Source organism: Sorghum bicolor, chromosome 2 (assembly GCF_000003195.3).
Source record: "Sorghum bicolor cultivar BTx623 chromosome 2, Sorghum_bicolor_NCBIv3, whole genome shotgun sequence".
Classification (NCBI taxonomy): Eukaryota; Viridiplantae; Streptophyta; class Magnoliopsida; order Poales; family Poaceae; genus Sorghum; species Sorghum bicolor.
Window position 1 is genome coordinate 38,699,566 of NC_012871.2, and position 20,085 is coordinate 38,719,650.

Here is a 20,085-nt window from a genome sequence, read left to right on the forward strand (position 1 = left end):
TTCTCGGGATTGAGCTTGATCTGGTTGGAGCGTAAACAGCTAAAAGCGATCTCGAGGTCCTGGATCAGGTTCCCTCGCCATTTTGACTTGACGACAATGTCGTCGACATAGGCCTCGACCGTCGACCCTATGTGTCCACCAAATACGTGGAGCATGCAGCGTTGGTATGTAGCTCCCGTGTTTCGAAGCCCAAATAGCATGGTTACATAGCAATACATCCCAAAAGGTGTGATGAAAGAGGTCGCGAGCTGGTCGGACTCTTTCATTTTTATTTGATGGTAACCGGAATATGCATCAAGGAAAGAAAGGGTTTCGCATCCCGTAGTAGAATCGACAATCTGATCAATACGTGGTAATGGAAAAGGAACTTTTGGACATGCTTTATTTAGACTTGTATAATCGACACACATCCTCATTTTCCCATTCTTTTTCTTAACTAATACAGGGTTTGCTAACCAGTCGGGATGATGAACCTCCTTGATGAATCCGGCCGTCAGAAGCTTGTGGATTTCCTCGCCAATGATCTTGCGCTTCTCCTCGTTGAATCGGCGCAACCGCTGCTTCACTGGCTTGGAACCGGCTCGAATTTCCAAGGAGTGCTCGGCGACTTCCCTCGGTATGCCTGGCATGTCCGAGGGACCCCATGCAAACATGTCGGCGTTCGCACGGAGAAAGTCGACGAGCACAGCTTCCTATTTGGGGTTGAGGTCGGCGCTGATCGTCAGCACCTTGCCGTCGGAGTTGTTGGGGTCGAGCGGGATCTTCTTGGTTCCCTCTGCTGGCTCGAAGTTGCCCGCGTGGCGCTTGGGCTCTGGAGCCTCAGCGGCCAGGGCTTCGAGTTTTGTGACGAGCTCTGTGGAGTTCTCGACCGCCTCCCCATACTCGACGCACTCGACGTCGCACTCGTAAGCGTGCTCAAAGGAGGAGCTAACAGTGATGACGCCTTTGGGACCGGGCATCTTCAGCTTCAAGTAGGTGTAGTTGGGTATGGCCATGAACTTGGCGTAGCCCGGGCGCCCGATGATGGCGTGGTACGTGCCACGGAACCCGACCACCTCAAAGGTGAGGGTCTCCTTCCTGAAGTTGGCCACCGTGCCAAAGCAGACCGGTAGGTCGATTCGACCTACGGGCAACGCCTTTTTTCCTGGCACGACGCCATGGAAACCGCCGGCGCTTGGCGTCCCCTATCGACGCCAAGGAGGTCGAGGGTCTCGAGGTAGATGATGTTGAGGCTGCTGCCTCCGTCCATTAGCACCTTGGAGAGCCTGGTGTTGATGATGATAGGGTCGACGACGAGCGGGTAGACGCCTAGGGCGACTACCTTGTCGGGATGGTCTTCTCGATCGAAGGTGATGGGGGTGCTCGACCAGCTGAGGTACTGGGGCGCCGCCATTATTGACGCGAAGAACTCACGGCGTTCCCTTTTGTGCTGCCTCGTGGTCAACTGCGTCGAAGGCCCACCATAGATCATGTAGCAGTCGTGGACGGCGGGGAAGCCGTCGTTGTCCTTGTTGCCCTCTTTGTCGCCGCCCTTGTCCTTCTTCGAGTGGTCACGCTCATCCCTCTTGAACCCTAGACCGTCGAAGTGCCTTTTCAGCATACGACAATCCTTGAGCTTGTGGTTGGCACCTCCCTTATGGTAAGGGCATGGTTCCTCTAGCATCTTATCGAGGATACCCCCATCTGGAGGGCCTCGAGGCTTCTTCCGCTCCATGGCGGCGACAAGGTTGTCGTCGAAATCTTCCCGTTGCAACTGCCGTGCTTTCTGCTTCTTCTTGTTTTTCTTGAGCCCTCGACTGGGGGTTCCATCTTCATCGACAGGCCGCTTGCCTTTCCCTCCTTCACAGCAGAAGAAGGCGCCGACTGCCTCCTCCCCTGCTGCGTAGTTTGCCACTATGTCCATCAGCTCATCGACGGTCTGAGGGCGATTTCGGCCCAGTTCCCGCACTAAGTCTCGACTGGTGGTACCAGAGACAAAGGCCAGGATGACGTCATGGTCAGGGATGTGTGGCAGCTCAGTGCGCTGCTTTGAGAAGCGTTGAGCATACTCTCGAAGAGTTTCTCCTGACTTCTGCTTGCATTTGCTGAGGTCCCACGAGTTCCCGGGCCGTATGTAGGTCCCTTTGAAATTACCCTCGAAAACTATAACCAAATCGACCCAGTCGTGAATCTGATTTGCTGGAAGTTCTTCGAGCCATCGACGGGCGGTGTCGGAGAGGAAGAGGGGTAGCTGTCTGATGATGGCTCGATCATCACCTCGAGCGCCACCTAGCTGACAGGCCAACCTAAAATCGGCCAGCCATAACTCTGGTTTGGTCTCTCCATTGTACTTTGCGATGCTGGTCGGGGGTCTGAATGGACTGGGCAGGGGCATGCTGCGGATCGCCCTACTGAACACTCGTGGGCTCGGTGGCTCGGGGGTCACCCGGTCTTCGTCGCTGTCATACCTCCCACCGCGATGTGCGCTGTAACCGCGCTCTTCCGCGTCTCCGTGCCGGCGGCGTCGATTCTCTTCGATGTCATGCCGCGCGTTGTGTCGACGGGGAGAACGAGAGCGGTTTTTCTGCCTCGAGGAGGAGGCTGTTGATGGACTGACACCTCCTTTTCATTTTGAGGCGACTCGTCGCGCTTTTCAGTGGCAGCTCCTCATCGTCGAGAAGCTGAGCTTTCGGCTTGTTGAACTGCCGCCACCTGGAGCAGAGTCTCTACCTCGTCTCGAATGCGGCGAGCCTGGGAGTTCGATGGTTCTGGCATGTTACACAGTAGCAACGTTGCTGCCACTACATTCTGGCCCGCTCGAGGGAAACGGCTGACGGGCTGCTCTGGCTCTGCGTCTCCGACGATTTGTTGATGTACCTCTCGAGCACGTCTGCGGACACTTCCGCCCGGCGGGTACGGTAGGTCTTGCTCAAGGATTTGCTCAAGCAGGACGAGGCGCTCACGGTCTTCGTCGAGCTTCATCTTGAGCTCTCATAGCTGTGCAAGCTGCGCAGCTTTGTCTTCCTGTGGTGGGGGGTCGACCAGCCCGTCGTTCCCAGGCGTCCTGGGGTCTTCCCGTGCTGCAGTGGCTCGACCGTCCGATGCAGCATCCTGCGTCTCGTCGGTAGTTTCTACTGCCCCGTCGACGTGATAGCATTCCCTCGTAGGGTCGTAGCTATCAGTCTCGAAGTCGGGGTCCGGCTCGACGGCGTAGAAGCATCCACGTCCCTCCTCCAGCAGCGGTTGCCTGAGTGAGGTGATCATGTATCGCCCAGGGCCTAGGCGGCGGAGGCCTCGCACCTGGAAGAAATCCGGCAGTTCGGACGTCGGCCGTAGTGTCTCAGAGTCACGTGGGAGGACCATTGGTCTCTCCACGTACGTCTGAGCATTTAGGCATATTGCTCTGGCGAGCGACGCCGCGGCGTTGTCCAATCCGAATGGCAGTGCCCTTCTTGGAGTGAACAATCCGTGTGGAAGTAGCTTAGTAGTGGTGGGGGAGGGCGCGTGAGACGCGTCCCCTCCCGTCGTCGCGCGATGTTGAGCCGTCGTGCCCGCGGTTCCGGCACATGGTGTTGCCGGCTCGCAGCCCACCTCCTGCCTCGCACGAGTTGCTGGTCGTGATGAGGCAGAGGGGCGGCGGTGGTGCTGTCTGCGCCTCTTCTTGGGCGGGGAGGCGTGGTGGCGAGGGCGTCTTGGGGCCCTCAACCGGGCTGGTGCAACGCGGGCTCCTCCCGGTCCTTTGACTGAGAGCAAGATCATGTCGTAGCCGGAGCCCGTAGACATGAACTCGAGACTCCCAAACCAAATCACCGTGGAGCGCGGAATCGGCGAGGCAAGAGCTGCCATCTGGAAAGGAGTGGGAAACCGATGAAAAAACACGCAGGACCCCTACCTGGCGCGCCAACTGTCGGTGTTTTCCCCACGGGGGGTCACACCAACGAGTAAATTTGTATGCGTGCTCCCTTTCCCAGATGGTGATGCAAGATGACACAAAGGTTTATCCTGGTTCGGGCAAGAGAAAGCCCTACGTCCAGCGGGGGAGGAGAGTTTGTATTATCTCGCACCTAAGTGCTTGTACAAGGGTGAATACAAGTGCCGTATGAAGTGTGTGAGCTCTACTGCGTATGGTGTCGCCGCCCGTTCTATTCCTGAGTCCCTCCTTTTATAGCTCCAAGGAGAGACCCAGGGTACATGTGTAGGCGCCAGAATAAGAGTCGATAGCAGCATGGAGCGCTGACCTACTCGAGGCTTCCGTACCGGCATGGCCTCGAGCCATCCCGTCTGGATAGCCCGGTGATGATTACGCGTGCCCCTGCATTCTGCTCTGCGCGCCGTCTTGTGTTGGTTCAACGGTCGCACGCTTGTATGGTATGGCGGCAGATCCGGCGGGGTGGTTGTGGTGTTATCAGTCGACGCCCAACTCGTCCCCAGGATGGAACCCTGTCCGGTGACGCCGTGTAATGTGCCGATGTCTGGAGCGCTGACCTTGGATGTCTCGAGGGGGTCCCGATTAGACGTTCCATCCTTGTTCCTGCGTCCTGACACGCCCTGGGTCGTTTGGTGAGAAAGCTGCAAAAAGAACGATGGGACAGATGCCTGTTCCCTATCACGCCTCCCGTGACCTGTGTGTTAGGTGGGGAAGCGTCAAGCGCATTTAATGTCCCGGCTCTCGTGCGCGCGTCAGGCGGCGGACAGTGTCCTTGCGCTCGACGCCTTCTGATTCGCTCGAGCCTGTTTCCGTATTCGACGGTAGTCAGCACTCGACCCCCAAGTGGTTCGCTCGACGTTATTTCCGTCTTCGAGGCTGCAGCCGTCGATTGCTGCGCACATGTGTGACCAGAACGTCGAGTTGAGGGCCTCGACTTGCATACGGATAATCTTGTTAGGTGCATCGGTGAGGGTACCCCTTACTGATACCCTCGACATTCTTCTTTGCTATCATCATTATCATGAACCAAGTTCATTAGTGAATGCTACGTTTGCCGCTGCTCTATCAAGTTCTCACTAACCGGGAGAGACTGCGATTCGAATCGAATTCCTATCCAGCTGGAGGTGTATTCCTAGCACTCACCCAAGCATCCCCCGTCGGAGAGCCAACGGGTCACCTTTGGTACGACTCAGGAATCGCGGCTCCGATCAGCGCCGCACTCCCAGGGCTACCACTCTGCCAGGGAGGTCAGGAATTTTAACTCACCTGCCTTTGGGCTTACGCCAATGGTCCCCCGCACACCGCACTTCCTCCGGTAGTGCGCACTTTATACTTGCCGGTCTTCCGGCCTGAGTCATACTACTCGGCTTCGCGGTCGGAACGAGTTATCCGGCCAACTAAGTGTTAGGCATGCGTTCAACATGACAAGAGGACGTACAACGGTCGGTCCTTTGCTGCCACAGACGGAGTTACTACAACCTTGCAAAACTCCGCCCGGCTTAAGTCAATTTAATCAGGTTCCATCTGTAACACCCTAGGTGTCAAGCATGCACTTAGCCTCAACAAAGCCATGCATAAGCATTCCATCAAGCATAAGCATCATGAGCATGACACTCTTGAGCAAAGTATGATTTTATGTGCTTCATTTCATGTGTTTTAAATATGATAAAAATATGATACTTGCTTCTAAAATTGTGAAAAATTCAAATTAGGTTGCTTTATGTGTAAGAAGAATTTAGAATATTTTTGTGCAATTTTTGGAGCTATGGAATTTGAGAAATGGAATTTATACAAAAATCTCCAAAAGGTATTTATTTAAAACCTAGAACTGAGTTTTAACTTGTGATTCAAATTCTGTTTGGAATTTGGTCTTGCTTGTTAAAACAAAGTTGTAGAGTTTTTATTTTGGAGCAACTTTGCTTTTGGGTGAAAATGGTGAAAATGATTTGAAAATAGTCAAAATGCTGTTGGAAGAGGATTTGAGAAAAGAATTTTAAAAAAAAAAAAGGGGAAAAGGGGGCGCTAGCAGGCCGCGGCCTCGCTTCTGGCCCACTGGCCGAAGCCGGCTCGGCCCGCCCGCGCTCTCCCCTCCCCCTTCCCCGCGCCCGCGCTCGCGTCCGCGCGCGGACAGCGCTCGCCGCGGCGCCGTGGCACGCCGGCAGGGCTCGGCCGCCGCGTGGCGGGCATGCGGCAGCGAGGACGCGCCCCGGTCGGCCACCAGGTGCCCCCGGTCGCGCTCGCCTCCGTCCCCTCTCCCATTTGCGCCCCTCAGCTCCCTCCCTCTCGCTCTCTCGCCCTCGCCCCGCACGCGCAGAGCGCCACCGTCGCCATTGGAGCCCGAGCTCCGCCTCGGCTGTTCCTCCCCCGTGCGTGCGCCATTCTTCGATTAGTTCTTCCCCGAGCTTCGCCCTCGCTCCGCCGTTGCAGAACGCGCATCTGAGCGCTCGGTAAGGCACGGTGAGCCCCGCTCGCCCTCGCTTTCTTCTCCGGCGAGAGCTCCGCCGCCGCACGCGTGGTCCGCGCGTTTCCATGCCTTCCGGTGCTGCGTAGTTGGCGCATCGTGTCCGCCTTGGCACCGCGATGCTCGCAAGCCCTTCCAGCCACGCTCTACCGAGCCGGCGTCCCGCACCGACGACGAGCAGCGCCGCCGCTCCGCCATGGCCGGTGGCGAGCCTGCTCCGGTCCGTTTTAGGCCGCGCAAATGGGTGCCCTAGGTCCGCCGTGAGCCGTAGAACGTGTAGAGCTGCTTGATTCGCCGAAAGGGGTCGCCGACGGTGAGCTCCGGCTCGCCGGAGCTCCTCCCCTCTGCGCTCTGACCAGCGGGCCCGGCTGGTAGGCGGGTCCGCTCGTCAGCGGCCGCGGGTGCACTGCACCGGGTGCACCTAGCAGGTCTCGGGATGGATTTTGTTTTGTTTTCAGAAAAATAATTTCCAGGAAATGATTTAAATGTTTAAAAATCCATATCTTGATGAATATAGCTCCAAAAATGGTGAAATAAATTTTGGTGTGTTCCTTATTTCCAGATCTACATCCTAGTATGATTGCATGTCATGTTTAAGTAACTTTTCTGTGTAAGTATAATTAATCCATGTTTTTGTTAAACTTGGAAAATGCATAATAAATAAAATATGGTTCAGAAAAATGTGAAACTTGATTTGTTGGCTTTGCATGTGTGTTTACTCACTGAGAAAATATTGTTACATATTATTTGGTGTATAAATGAATTTATGGCAATTTAAATGCTTGCATGGCAGTGCTTTATGATTTTTAATAATTAATGGAGTCATGCAATAAATCTGGAAAATTTTGTGGATGTTTCTTATGATATTAGGTAAATTGTAAAAATATGAAATCTGTTGTTTGACACTTATATCACAGTAGGGTGATTTTACTTGCCTTATCCATTAATCTTGTGATTTTTGTGACTCAAAATAAGTAACCAAAAATTATGAAAAATTTACAGTAGACTTTATGATTAGCTAGTAGTCTCCTGTAATTTTTCTGGAATTTATTGATGAACAGAGTTGCATGTGATTTTTAATGGGCTTAGGAATGAATAAAGAAAACTATAAATGGTTGTATATATAGGTGGAATGGAATGAGTTAGGTTTGGTGTATCTTTGAAGCACCATGTAGGTTGCTGATGTCATTTGAAAAATAATTATAGAAGAGAATATAATAGATGTTTGATTCAATTGTTTATTCTTGGATGATGTTGACTACCTTGTAATGAGCATGATCAAGTGCATTACCTATGCATCATAACATGACTCTTTTGGTACTCTCTCATATAAGCATCCACTCGGGCATCTCGCACTCCACTCATGAGCATATATGCATCATACAGGCTCGCAGGAGAACGAAGTGAGACCCGAGGAACCCGAGGAGCTTCAGGAGCAGGAACCTCCGGAAGTACAAGAGCCCGGAGAGGAACTGCAAGAGTGCCCGGATCACCGACCCAGCACGTTTGAGAAAGGCAAGCCCCGGAGCATTCTAAGTCTCCCTAGTCTCGCTAACCTACTAAGTATATTACACTTGTTCTACTATATTGCATATAAGTAATAGGAGTTGCTTGATACCGTTGTTGCATATGTATTCCTTGTTATCCCTACTCGTTTATCCACCTTGTCCTATGTAGATAGGCGCGGAGTCTATGCTTAGCCTGCTTAGTCCGGTAGAAGTCGGGTGATTCCCTGTCACCTGCGAGATATAGGTGGATACCTGTTTGTTTAAGCAATAGTTGCTTGGGGAAAGAAATAACCGAGTGTGGAATGTAATTGGAGACTGGGCAGGGTCTTATGGTGGGTTGCCCATAGTGCCCCTGCCTGTGTCGATTAAGGACCGATCGTTGACGGCCCTCTTGTCATGTTGAACGCATGCCCCACATTTAGCTGGAAGGATAAGTCGTTCCGACCGCGAAGCCTGAGCACTATCCGGGCCGGGAATCGGCCCGATGTACGCGCTGTATTGGTGATGGTTGAGGAGAACGACGAGGGCGCGGCGCGCAACCTTGGTATACCTTGGATACCTCGGTCGCCGGAACGGTCCTCGGGTACGGGCGGTGCCTGTCGAACCCGCGAATTGGTCCTGGATAGTGCAACACGGTGACCTGTAGCTCACTTGATCAGTGAGTGTGGTTTGTGTGGGGAATAAACTCGCCAGCTGGTCAGAAATCGATTCGAATCGCCATCGCTCCTGGATAGTGAGCACTTGACATGAGCCCTGTCCTCGTAGTAAGGACTATGGAACACTTGGGTTATAATGATGAATGGTTTAAGAAGTGCTATGATGAGGTTCTATCATAGTCTCACACTTGTTTGTAATAGCACAAGAGCAAACCTAGATAAGAGGTAATCATACTGTCAACTTGAGCTAATTAAAAGAAGAAAGACTTAGGTAAGTTACGTTAGTGAAATACTGCGGTTTTGCAAAGATGTCGTCAGCTACCCCACTATATAGCCTTCATGATCCTTGATGAGTCTTTACTTTAAGTTATGACGGGTAAGTCTAGCTGAGTACCTTCTTGTGCTCAGGGTTCTATTCCCATGTTGTTTTGCAGATGGTCAAATGTATTATGGTTATTGCATCCTCTGTCTGTACCCAGCTATGGGTGATGACTAGACCAAGGGCGATGGTCACTCCGTCTCTTCCTTTGCTTTTGTGGGAATGACCGAACTATGGCACTGTACCAGACTTATCGTGTGTGTTGTATTTTCGAATTATGAAGCTTCCGCTACTTGAAGAACTTGGTTTGTAATAACTTTAAGCACTCCGATGTATTTTATGAATGTTGTAATCTGGATGTACTTGTGGATGGCGACCGCTAAACTTATTACGATCTTGGCTGTTATGTGAAGTGTGGTTTGAAATCCTTCGAGATTTCACGGACTACCGGGATTATATGGGCTTAAGCGTGATAGTTCGACTACGCAAATGGTCACTATCAGGCTTAATCTCTTATAATTTGGTCGGTTCTGTTACAGCATCCACGATAGCACATATAGACCATCGTGATCCGACACAACCCTATATCGCGCAGGTGACAGGAAATCACCCGACTTCTACCGATTAAGCATGGCTAAGCTACTACCCGATCCTAACTCTACAACCAAGGTAGGGTAAATTATCTGGACAAGGATGGAGTAAAGTGCAGCAAAGGTTTTCATCACAACTCCTATACTTAATGCATCAATAGATATAACATATTAAATAAACTTTCGAAAGTAAAGGGAGGCTTAGAATGCTCCGGGGCTTGCCTTTCACGAACGAAGCTGGCTCGTGATTTGGGCACTCAACTTCTTCTTCGGGCTCCTCGAGTCTGACTGGCTGGACCTCCACCTCCTGGCTGCCCTCCTGGCCTTCGGGGTTCACTTGCAGATCGAAGGAGGCTGCCATGTCCGATGCACCTATTGCATGCTCGGTGAATGAGAAGGTGTGCATACAAAAGAATGAATGCTTGATAACATAAGTGACCCACTGGACACTCATTTACGGAGCAATAGTTATAACAAGTTCACACATGTTAACAAGTTAACTTAGCCCAAAACCTATCATGATAGCCTATAATAGCAAGCATCAAACAGCAGCATTAGCTCAGTAAACAGATCATAACTATTGCCACAAAGATCCAACAAACTTAAGTGAGGACATTCTGGAAAGCTTATGAAATTGTCCACAAATCATCTTTGAACATCACAGCCAGATTCATAAGTTAAAGAAGCCATTTAAACAAAGTTCCAGGTTCTGTCCCAGAAAAAACAGAGAGCACCTATTTCTGGAACCCAACTTGGAACAGCCATAACTTTTAAACTACTAGACCAAAAGACCCCAAATTTAACCCACAGCTAGTACATAAAGTTTACTAAAACTTTGATTTAGACAAGCCTCCCAGAAAACTAAGTTATCAACTAGTAAAAACTATATTACTCCCTTGCTGTCCAGAACAGCCTTTAACCCTTTAATTAATTATTTGATGACATAACCAAAACGTAAACCATGCCAACCACATGGCTTATGAGCACAAGCATATCACAAGGTTACCAGAACATCAGATGATAACCCTCAAACATTTACTTAACAAGGCATTTATTAATTAATTCTAGAAAGGAGCATAATTACAAGATACTAGTCAAAGTGCTCAGAAAAATCTACAAAAATTACAGAGGCACAAGTATAGCATCAAAGCATCACCATAAACATTTCAGAGCAATTGCACATACCAAATTAAAGATATGCATTTAACATGTGACAAGGTGTTTATTTCATAAATTTAGAAACATGACTTATATGGTGTCAAACAACAGATTTCAGATTATTTACATATTATGAATGCCATAAACAAGTTTACCACCTAAGTAGAACACCAGCATAAGCACCAATTATTTTATATGATTTAATCAAGGAAACAAGCCAAATCTCAAACATAAATTACATATCAAAGCTGCAGTACACCACAAATTATGAAATATTTATCAAAGCACTCTAATACCACACAGACTACCATAAAATTTTCATGGCAAACTAAACAGTATAACCAGAGATATGGATTTATCCATGAATAACAAGATTAAATCCTTAATAAATATTTTCCCAGAAAACATGGTTCATTTTATATTTTTATTAAAAACTAGCCATCTCAAGGAACACCACAAAATTGGTTTCACCATTTTTGGATCACCAGAACTAGAGATATGATTTTTGCAAGAAAGCCAAAAATCTGGATTTGAATAAAAGAAAAGGAGGGAAGTGAGGTGACACTGACAGTGGACCCCGCCTGTCAGGGTCATCTTCCTCACTGCCGAGGCGACTCTCGCTGGCGATTTCTCCGCGACGGCGAGGTCTCGGGCCAAACCAAGGGCACCACTGTGATCCCCAGACTCTAACGACTTGATTGATCCCCTTTTCCCCACGGCGGAGCCACCGGAAAGGGCTCGCCGTCGATCATGGCGGCTCGGCGGAGGTGCTCGGCGTTACGCCGGAGTCCTCGGGCCGGTAGAGCGTGACCTAGGGTTTCCTACAGCACCAGCGGACTATGGCGAAGCTTCCTAGGTACGCGGCTTGGCTTGAAACATCGTGGAACACGCTGGCCACGAGAGCGCCCATCTCCGGCGGAAACACGGCGGCGCTGCGCGTCATGTCCGGCGACGGTGAGTTTGGTAGAGCGTCCACCAAGTGGCGCAAATGCTTGCTAGGAACCTAAGCAACCTCTAGGACCTAACCAAAGAAGACCGGCGGCTTCACAGGGCTCGGCATTGAGTTCGCCGGAAAAGAAGGTCACGGCGACCCGATTTGGGGGAAGAAGGAAATGGCGGCTCACCGGTGGATTTCACGGCGAGATGATGGGTGGAGAATGGAGAGCGGTTCACGGCGAAGCTTTGGGTGAAGTTTGGTGGGCAATGGCGCAGCAAGGAACGCGCACGAGCTCGCCGGAGTGAGCTCGCGACGGTGAGCTCACTGCGGCCGCGTTTCTGGCGAGAGAGTGAGTGGAAGGAGAGAGTGGACGCGTCCACTGCGTCCGGGGCGTCAGCGTGGAGGTCATGCGTGCGCTGGGAGCTGACGAGCGGGGCCATCGCCGGCATACGGGCACCATCTGGCGGACAGGTGGTGCTCTGGACGTTCCCGACGGCGAGCTCCTCTCTGAATCAAGCGACGCGATTAGTGTCTGACAGAGCGACTTCAGCGATGAATAACTTCCAAACCAGAGCGAGTTAGGAGATGGTGTAGTTGACAAAGTTGGAGCACCAACTGAGTTCTACAACAATGTCAACTGGAGCCAGAGCCAGATCGGCCTGGATTGAGAGATGTAGAGTTTTCAAAACCGATCAAGCAAACTGGTTTCGTTCCAGGACTTGTGGGTCCAAGTGTTGGAAACAGCCCTAAATCTGCCTTGTGGGTCACTTTTGAGCTAGATGTGTTCATTTTCATGAGATGGCCATAAAACAACTTTTGTTCCTTATAAAATTTGCTACAACTTTGGTTTACAAAGTTTTGACATGCAAACATTTTATGAAACACTTTTTAAGAGCCTAAACAAAAGAGGTTCCTAGGGCCTATTTGTATAAGTATGACTTAAGTGATTATTTTGGAGAAGTGATCAACATGAACATTGTTCCCAAGGTTAAGTTAAACATAGATAAACTAATTACCAAGGCATAGAGCACAAACACAAGCATGGTTCACTCAAACATAAGCATAGGAAGCCTAATTAAGCAATTTAGATCCCATTTTTGCATAGAATGACATGGCTCAAGATAGATGATGATCATGATATGCTTTGAGTAGATGATGATGCTCATGCTATGCACATGATTAATGCAACCATAACACTGGGGTGTTACAGTGTTGGTGACGTGCAGGTCCTCGATCACCTTGCCCGCTTGCGCCATAGCTCCCTCTTTCTCCAGCAGCGCCCTCTTTAGACGATCGACCTCGTCAGAGAGCCCACGTGAGCGAGTTCGCTCTGCCTCGAGGTCTTCTTGGGCTTTCTTCTCAGCCTCTTCTTCGGCGCTCCGAGCGATCTTGCTCTTCACGCACTCCACCTTCATCTCTTGGAAGGCCTCTCGGGCAGAGGCAAGGTCAGCTTTGATAAGGACCTTTTCCTTGTCAAGATCGGCGGCTCCATCCTTATAGAATACGGCCTCTTCCCGAGCCTTGGATGCAGCCGCCTTGACCGTCATGGTCCGCTCCCTCAGCAGCGCAGCCTCTTCCACCGCCTTCCTCGAGGTCTCCCGAGCTTCGGCCAGAGCGGCCTCCCTCTCTTTCTTCTCCTCCTCGAGTGCCAAAAGCTCCTTGTAAGCCTTGAGGAGCTTCTCCTGCGACTCCAGGAGTTGGTCCTTGAGGAGAGGGAGTTGCTCCTAGCCACCCCTCGTTGCGTGGATAAAGCTCGACTTTATGTGGGAGGTCTCTTTCAGATCTTGTGAGCTAGCAGTGGAACAGTAAGAATAGAAAACCAAAACGTCCTACGATAACTAATGCCCAAAGACTCTTACAAAGTAAGCCGGACCGAGCCCGTTGTTGACGACGTCGGATAGGAGCCCCACCACATGCTTCATCCAGAGGCAAAGCTCCTCAAGATGTTCCCACTTTTCGGCCTCCTTCCGATCATCCATAAAGATGTTAGGCTCGGATGGGTCGGTGGAGGCCCGAATGCGGATCCGATCGGAGCACCAGTTTTCCATCTCCTCCTCCGTGCGCACCTTGACACCCCGGATGAGCTCTTGGACACTCTCGAGCGACCCCCCATGATGTAAAAATAGGTCGATAAGGGAGGGGAATCACCCGTCATCATCCACTGTCTTCCAGGTCCCGGTCTCGTCGGTAGCGCCACCACCAGACGTCCTAGCTTCATCCTCCTCAGCGGGTTTGTGATCCTCCCACGGCCGTCGTTCTCGGAGAAATCCGGGAGCGATCCCCTCGATGCTGTAGATCGTGCCCTTGATCTCGGACTGAGGGTCCTCCGGGGTGCGCATCATGCAAGCGAGCACCACCACGCCATCCACCCACCCTGGCTCAGCCGGGATAGAAGCGGGCGCTCCTGGACGGAGCCACGCAGGGGTCGGCGGACCATAGACCGGCAGACACTCCTCCCCAGTCTCAGGCTCTTGTGGCGTCGGCGGCACTGTCTGGAGTGGAATGCGGGGCGGTGGCTCGAGCAGCTCTTCTAACTGCTGACTCTTTTGCTGCTGCTGCCTTTGGAGCTCCCGCAGTTCCTGCTGCCGGTCCTGCTCCAGCAGCTCCTTGAGCTGGTCCCTTTCTTGCCGCCGCCCCTCCTCTCCTTCTTCTCCTTCCTGCAGCGACTTCTGCTGCCCCTCCTACAGCTGTTGCTGCGTCTCCCGCTCGCGTTCTTCCTCTTCTTTCTTCCTCTTCTCCTCGACGGAGTGGAGCCCGATGGGCCAAGGCGTCCGCTTCGCGACGGGAGAACCCTCGACCTCCTTGACCATGGGGCGGGCGTCCTTCGAAAGCCCGTCGCTGCTGGACCCATCACTTATAGTGATAGGATCCCCCTCGACCCCAGATCAGGGAGGCTCGGGGGCTCCCTCCTGCTCTTGGGGTGAGGCGCCTCGACCCACTTCGGCGACGGCGGGGTAGACTCCCCCACCAATGGACGAGGCGGAGCGCTCTCGACACCCGTCGACGGACGAGGATCGGAGGAGCCTGTAAGCGCTCGAAAGCAAAAAGTCAGTCGCCATGATGATCGACGTAAGGGTAACATGACTCCCACAATATCGGGAATGAACCGCTAACCTGAGTCTTTGGAGGCCGCTCCCACCTTAAGCCTCTTGGCCATCGAGGGCTGGGCTTGTTCGAGCGGCCGCTTCAACCTGAGGAAAAAGGAATAAGCGTAAGAGAAGCCGTCACCCAAGAAAATGCAAAGACATAGGAAGGTGAGAATCATCACGTCGAAGATCTTACCCCACAGGAAGAGCGACCCGCCTACCAGCGCCTCGACCAGTAGGCCTCGAGCCACCCCGCATCGAGGCTTCAGGCCCCTCACGAACGGGCGCAAGTCTCGGCTTGGCGTCTCCCACCTGGCCAGCGCCTGGACTAGTACTCCCACGAGCCGTTTCCCCTTACTCGAGGCCGCGGCGCGGCCACGAGTCAGCGGCCCTGTCGCCAGAGACTTAACCTAGTGGCCCGCCTTAGACGCGGGAGGAGGTTGGGGGCGGGGGATGGTCCGACCTTGCACCAGCGCTGGGGGGTGTCGGCGCGGGAGCGGCGTGGAGATGACTCCCTCTGTTGACTCTCACGAGGCCCGCTTGGTGCCCCCTTTGGGACTCCCGTCCGTAGAACGTCGATGCCGGTTTGAGACGGGCCCTCGAGGATCCGGTCGAGACGGGATGCCATCCCCTCGGAGTCGTCGCTGTTGTTGTCACCATCGCCGCCATCATCCTCATCGGGGGATTCTTCCTCAGGCTCCCCCCCTCTACCTGGACTTCGCTCGACGAGTCTCCAACGCTTGTCGCACGAGATTTTTCTTCTTCTCCTCCTTCTTTTCCATGTCCTTTGTGGACTTCAGCTTCTCCGCAGACTCGCGCCTCTTGTCGCGATCCACGTCGTCCTCCTTCACCGGAGGCTTTGAGGATCGAGCGTCGATCGATCCCTGCACGAGCAAAGACAAGTCTTAAAGAAGGTCGAAGGAAATCGAGAATCGGAATCGTAAACATGAAAAGAACTTACCAGGTCGATCAACCCCTGATCGGGCCTCATACCGAAGCCATTGACATGCTCAGGCTGAAAATCGCCTACAACGGCCGCCCTAACCTTGGCGGCGACCTCATCGTCCGCAGGCGCTTCATTAGACATCCGGCAAGCCTCGAGAACATGAGACGAGACACCAGGGCCCATTTCGTCCATCCTCAACGGCCGATACATCAACGGGAGCACTCGTCGGTGATGTACGGCGTAAAGGACGAGCGCGACCGTCAGGCCCTCCTCATGCAGCTTCTTCAGGGCGTCGAGAATGGGGTCGAGCCGCGGTTGGTGGGCTTGGACAACACCGTACCTCCAATGGTCCGAGCGCTCCGATATCAAGTGCTCGGTGTAGGCGGGGAAGAGGTCGTCGTCGTTCCGTAAGTAAAACCATTGGGAGTCCCATCCGGCATGGTTCGACGTCAACCCCACCGGGATGTACTCGCGCGGCCTCTCCGACTTGCCAGTCTTGGGCACCAGGTTGAGGCACCCGGCCCGTACCGGCTTCCTCAACCTTGTGGTTCCACTGGGGGCGTTGAAGAGCTCGCCCCGGTACAGGTGGAGCCACAAATCCCAGTGCGGCATCATCTCAGGTAGCCCTCACACACCGCGGCAAAAACCGCCGCGGCGGTGACGGTGTTCGGCGAAAAATGCTGGAGCTCCACCCCGTAGTGGTGGCAGAGCGCCCGCATCAAACGACTCGGAGGAGAGCCCAAGCCGTGGCGGTGGAACTTGGCGAAGGAGACCACATAGCACTTGGGCGGCCTTCGCTCCCGGTGGTCCGCCGCCGGCGCGATCCACTTCGGCCGCAACGAAGAAACGCGGGGACACAGGAACCCCTCTCTCTCGAGCTCCAACAGCCGGCGCTCTGTCATCGACGACGGGCGCCAGTCATCGGCGGCGATGAGTCTCACCAGCATTTTCAGGTGGGAGGAGGGCGACTTCACTACTGCTTGAGGGTACGCACGCGTGAGATGGCAAGGAGTAGAGGCAAGAACAGGGGCGGAAGGTGGAAGGAGCGACGGCAGGAAGACCACAGGATATTTATAGACGGCAACCCACCAACGGACGGGTCCGACGGATACGGTAACTCCTCCAATAAATGCGCCGTCTAACGGTCCTTATCTCTCTCACAGACGAGACGCTACGAATTCCGCACCGGTACAGTGTCGCAACGGCTCCCGCCTAAAAAGGCGCGCCCAACGAGCAAAAAGGCAAACCGCCGCGATCTTTTCCTTCCCCTATAAGCCAAGGTACGTATTCATGAGAACCTCGAGAGGTCGCAGGCTGACCCACCGAACGGATTCGACAGCCGATCTCGAGTACCCGAGTCAGGGATTCCCGGTGAGCGGTCAAAAGACAAGGCCCGCCTCGAGGACTCGCTGGGGATGTCCAAGGCGAGGACGATATGGTCGAGAGGAATCCCCCCGAGGGGAGGCATCGAGCCGCTGGACTCTATCGAACGAGACCAGTAACCCCGACCACGTCGACCCCGCTTTATGAGAACGCCTCTGGGCTACAGCCGACCTCCTCGAACGGGGCACGGGTTCTCACTTGGATTACCCGCTAGGAGCTCAATCCGGGGTAGATGACGCTCGCTCCACCGGGAGTACGTCGTAACCCCTGCGTGAAACAAACCAATCAAAGCCTTCAGCTCGCCTTCCACGATGGACATCGAGAGCGCTTCCACAGATTGGGCAATATAACCCTCGAAGGAGTCAAAAACTCCTCCAAGGGCTCGGGGGCTACCCCCGCGGGGTCGCTCGTGCGCCCCCACGGAAACTCGACCACAAAAAGAGCCTCCACTCGAGCACAAGCGCTCGAATAGAGACACGGGTGCTACTGTCAAGGATACCAGTAAGGGGTACCCTAACTGATGTACATAGCGAGAGCATCCGTACGAAAGTCGAGGCCTCTGACTCGACGCCCCCCAGTCGTACGCACGGCCCTCGACAACCGTAGCCTCGAACACGGAAAGAGCGTCGTGCGAATCGTCTGAGGCTCGACTACCGACGACCCTCGAATACGGAAACAGGCTCGTACGAATCGAACGGCCTCGAGCGCAAGGACGCCGCCCGCCGCCTGACGCGGGCACGGGAACCAGGGCATTTAATATGCCTGCCGCGTTCTCACCTAACCCGTCAGTCACGAGAAGCGTGATAGGGAACAAGCACCCGTCCAGTCGTTCTTTTTGCAGCCTTCCCCAGCAAACAAGCAAGAACGTGGCAGGGCGCAGGGAGTGGGTCGGAATGTCCAGTCAAGACCCGCCTCGAGACGCCCAAAGTCAGCGCTCTGGCCAGCAAGGCGTTACACGGCACCTGACCCTCGAGTAGGCACGTTTTCTTCCTGGGGAAGGATCGGGTGACGAATGACAGCACCTCAACCACTCCGACGTAGCTGCTGCCACGACGTACAAGCGTGCAACAGATAAACCAGGCCAGGACGGCGCACAGGAGCGGGATTCAGGGGCATGCGTAATCATCATCAAGGTACCAAGACAAGACGGCTCGAGGCCACGCTGGTACGGAGGCCTCGAGTAGGTCAGCGCGCCGCACCCCTATCGACCCCTACTCTGTCGCCTATGCATGTAACCTAGGCATCCCCTTGGAACTATAAAAGGGGAAGCCTAGTAATGGATACACAACACAAGACATACGTAGAAGAGCTACCATACTTCACCTTTTCGCGCACACAAACTTGTATTCACCCCTATACAAGCACTTAGGTGCGAGATAATACAAACACTCCCCCCCCCCCCGCTGGACGTAGGTCCTTCTCTTGCCCAAACCAGGATAAATCATTGTGTCCTTTCTTGCATCACCATCTAGAAAGGGAAGTACGCACTAGTTTTACTCGTTGGTGTGACCCCCGGGGGGAAAACACCGACACTAGTGCTGCCAAGATCAGTTTCTACATCAAGGGGAAGAAGGAGACTTTCCTTCAAGAACAAGACTACACAAATTTCAGAGCAATCCTGACATGAACCAAGGAAGAGGACCAACAGGAGGAACAAGAACAAGCAAATGTGGACCGAGTCAGCTAAGATGGTCACTGCAGCTCAAGGAAGTCAAGAGCGTCCACTCAAGTCGCCTCTCCAGATCAAGAAGGATGACCCTGGTGTTCCAAGCATCGAGTGCACAATCAACGGATACTCTTTTCAGAAGACACTCTAGGACACCGAATCTGACGTCAACATAATGGCCGCAGTCACTTATCAGCTCCTGCATGGAACCATGCCCCTACAACCAACATACATTCAGCTTCAGATGATTTTCAGGTCATCGACATGGGAGAAGACGAGTACAATCCACCCATCATCCTTGGGAGACCATTCCTCAGCACCGTTAAAGCAATCATCTACATTGGAACCGGAGAAGTCCACATGCACTTCCCCTCTGAGAAGGTACGCCACTATTTTAATAACCTTAACTATATAGTTGAAGACTCTAAGCAGGTCAGGACAAGAAGAAGACGACGCAACCACAACCAGAGGAGGCAAATCATCAAGGACGGATGGGCAGACTACAAAGGAGAAGTAGTAAGGTCTGAAGACATACAGCTTGAACAGAACTGTCCTGAGGAGACCGTAGCACCGAGTCAGGTATGGAGAGAGAAGATAGTTATACATGAAGAGGAGGCGCCACCAGAACCACCGACTACGCCATCCAGCAAATCCTAGGACAACTGAGAAAACAGAGAGTCCCGTTCGGAGGACTTACAAACACCGAACCCCTTGCCAAGAGGTAAACTTGGTAGTTATCCTTTTCCCTTCAATTATTTAAAATAGTTTGCTTAGTTAATCAGGTTCATATCATCTCGAAAAGAAAATAAAAATGTTAAAAATAGTAAGCCCCATGTGAGTATGCTCATGGCATAAAACCCATAGTTACATTCACTGTGGTGGCATAAAAATAAAATAAATATTTTCTCTGCTCTATTAAAATGAAAATATAAAAATAAGATTGTGATCCTACCAAAGAGAGTAACATTTATTGAGGAGGCTCAATATGATAAGGCTAAGAGATTTTATGCTAACACTTAACCAAGTTCCACAAAGCTTTGTTGTCTATTTGAGCTCCACAGAATTCAAGGATCAAAGAAGAGTAGCAAACGGAGGACATCCTAATCGCTGTTAGGGTGCTGCCAACATTCACATACACCTCCGTCACCTGCTAGCTACATCAGAAGAAATTACGTCAAAATCCAGCTTGGGGGAGAGCGCCCCCATTTATCCAGCTAAGTGTTTCTACTCACGTTTACACTTTACTCAAATAATAAAAAGATGCATAATCATGAAAACCCAAATAAAAATTGTGTGCTTATATATATCTTTGCTTAGTTTGCTAAATAAATAAATAAAGTGTCTAGGCCAAACTAAACTTAAATATAAACTCTTACATGGATATGATAAATAGTTGCTCTGCTATGTACCTAGTTTTCAAATTTGAGCTCTCTCTCAAGTTTAGGCATGACTGTTATAATTTAAACCT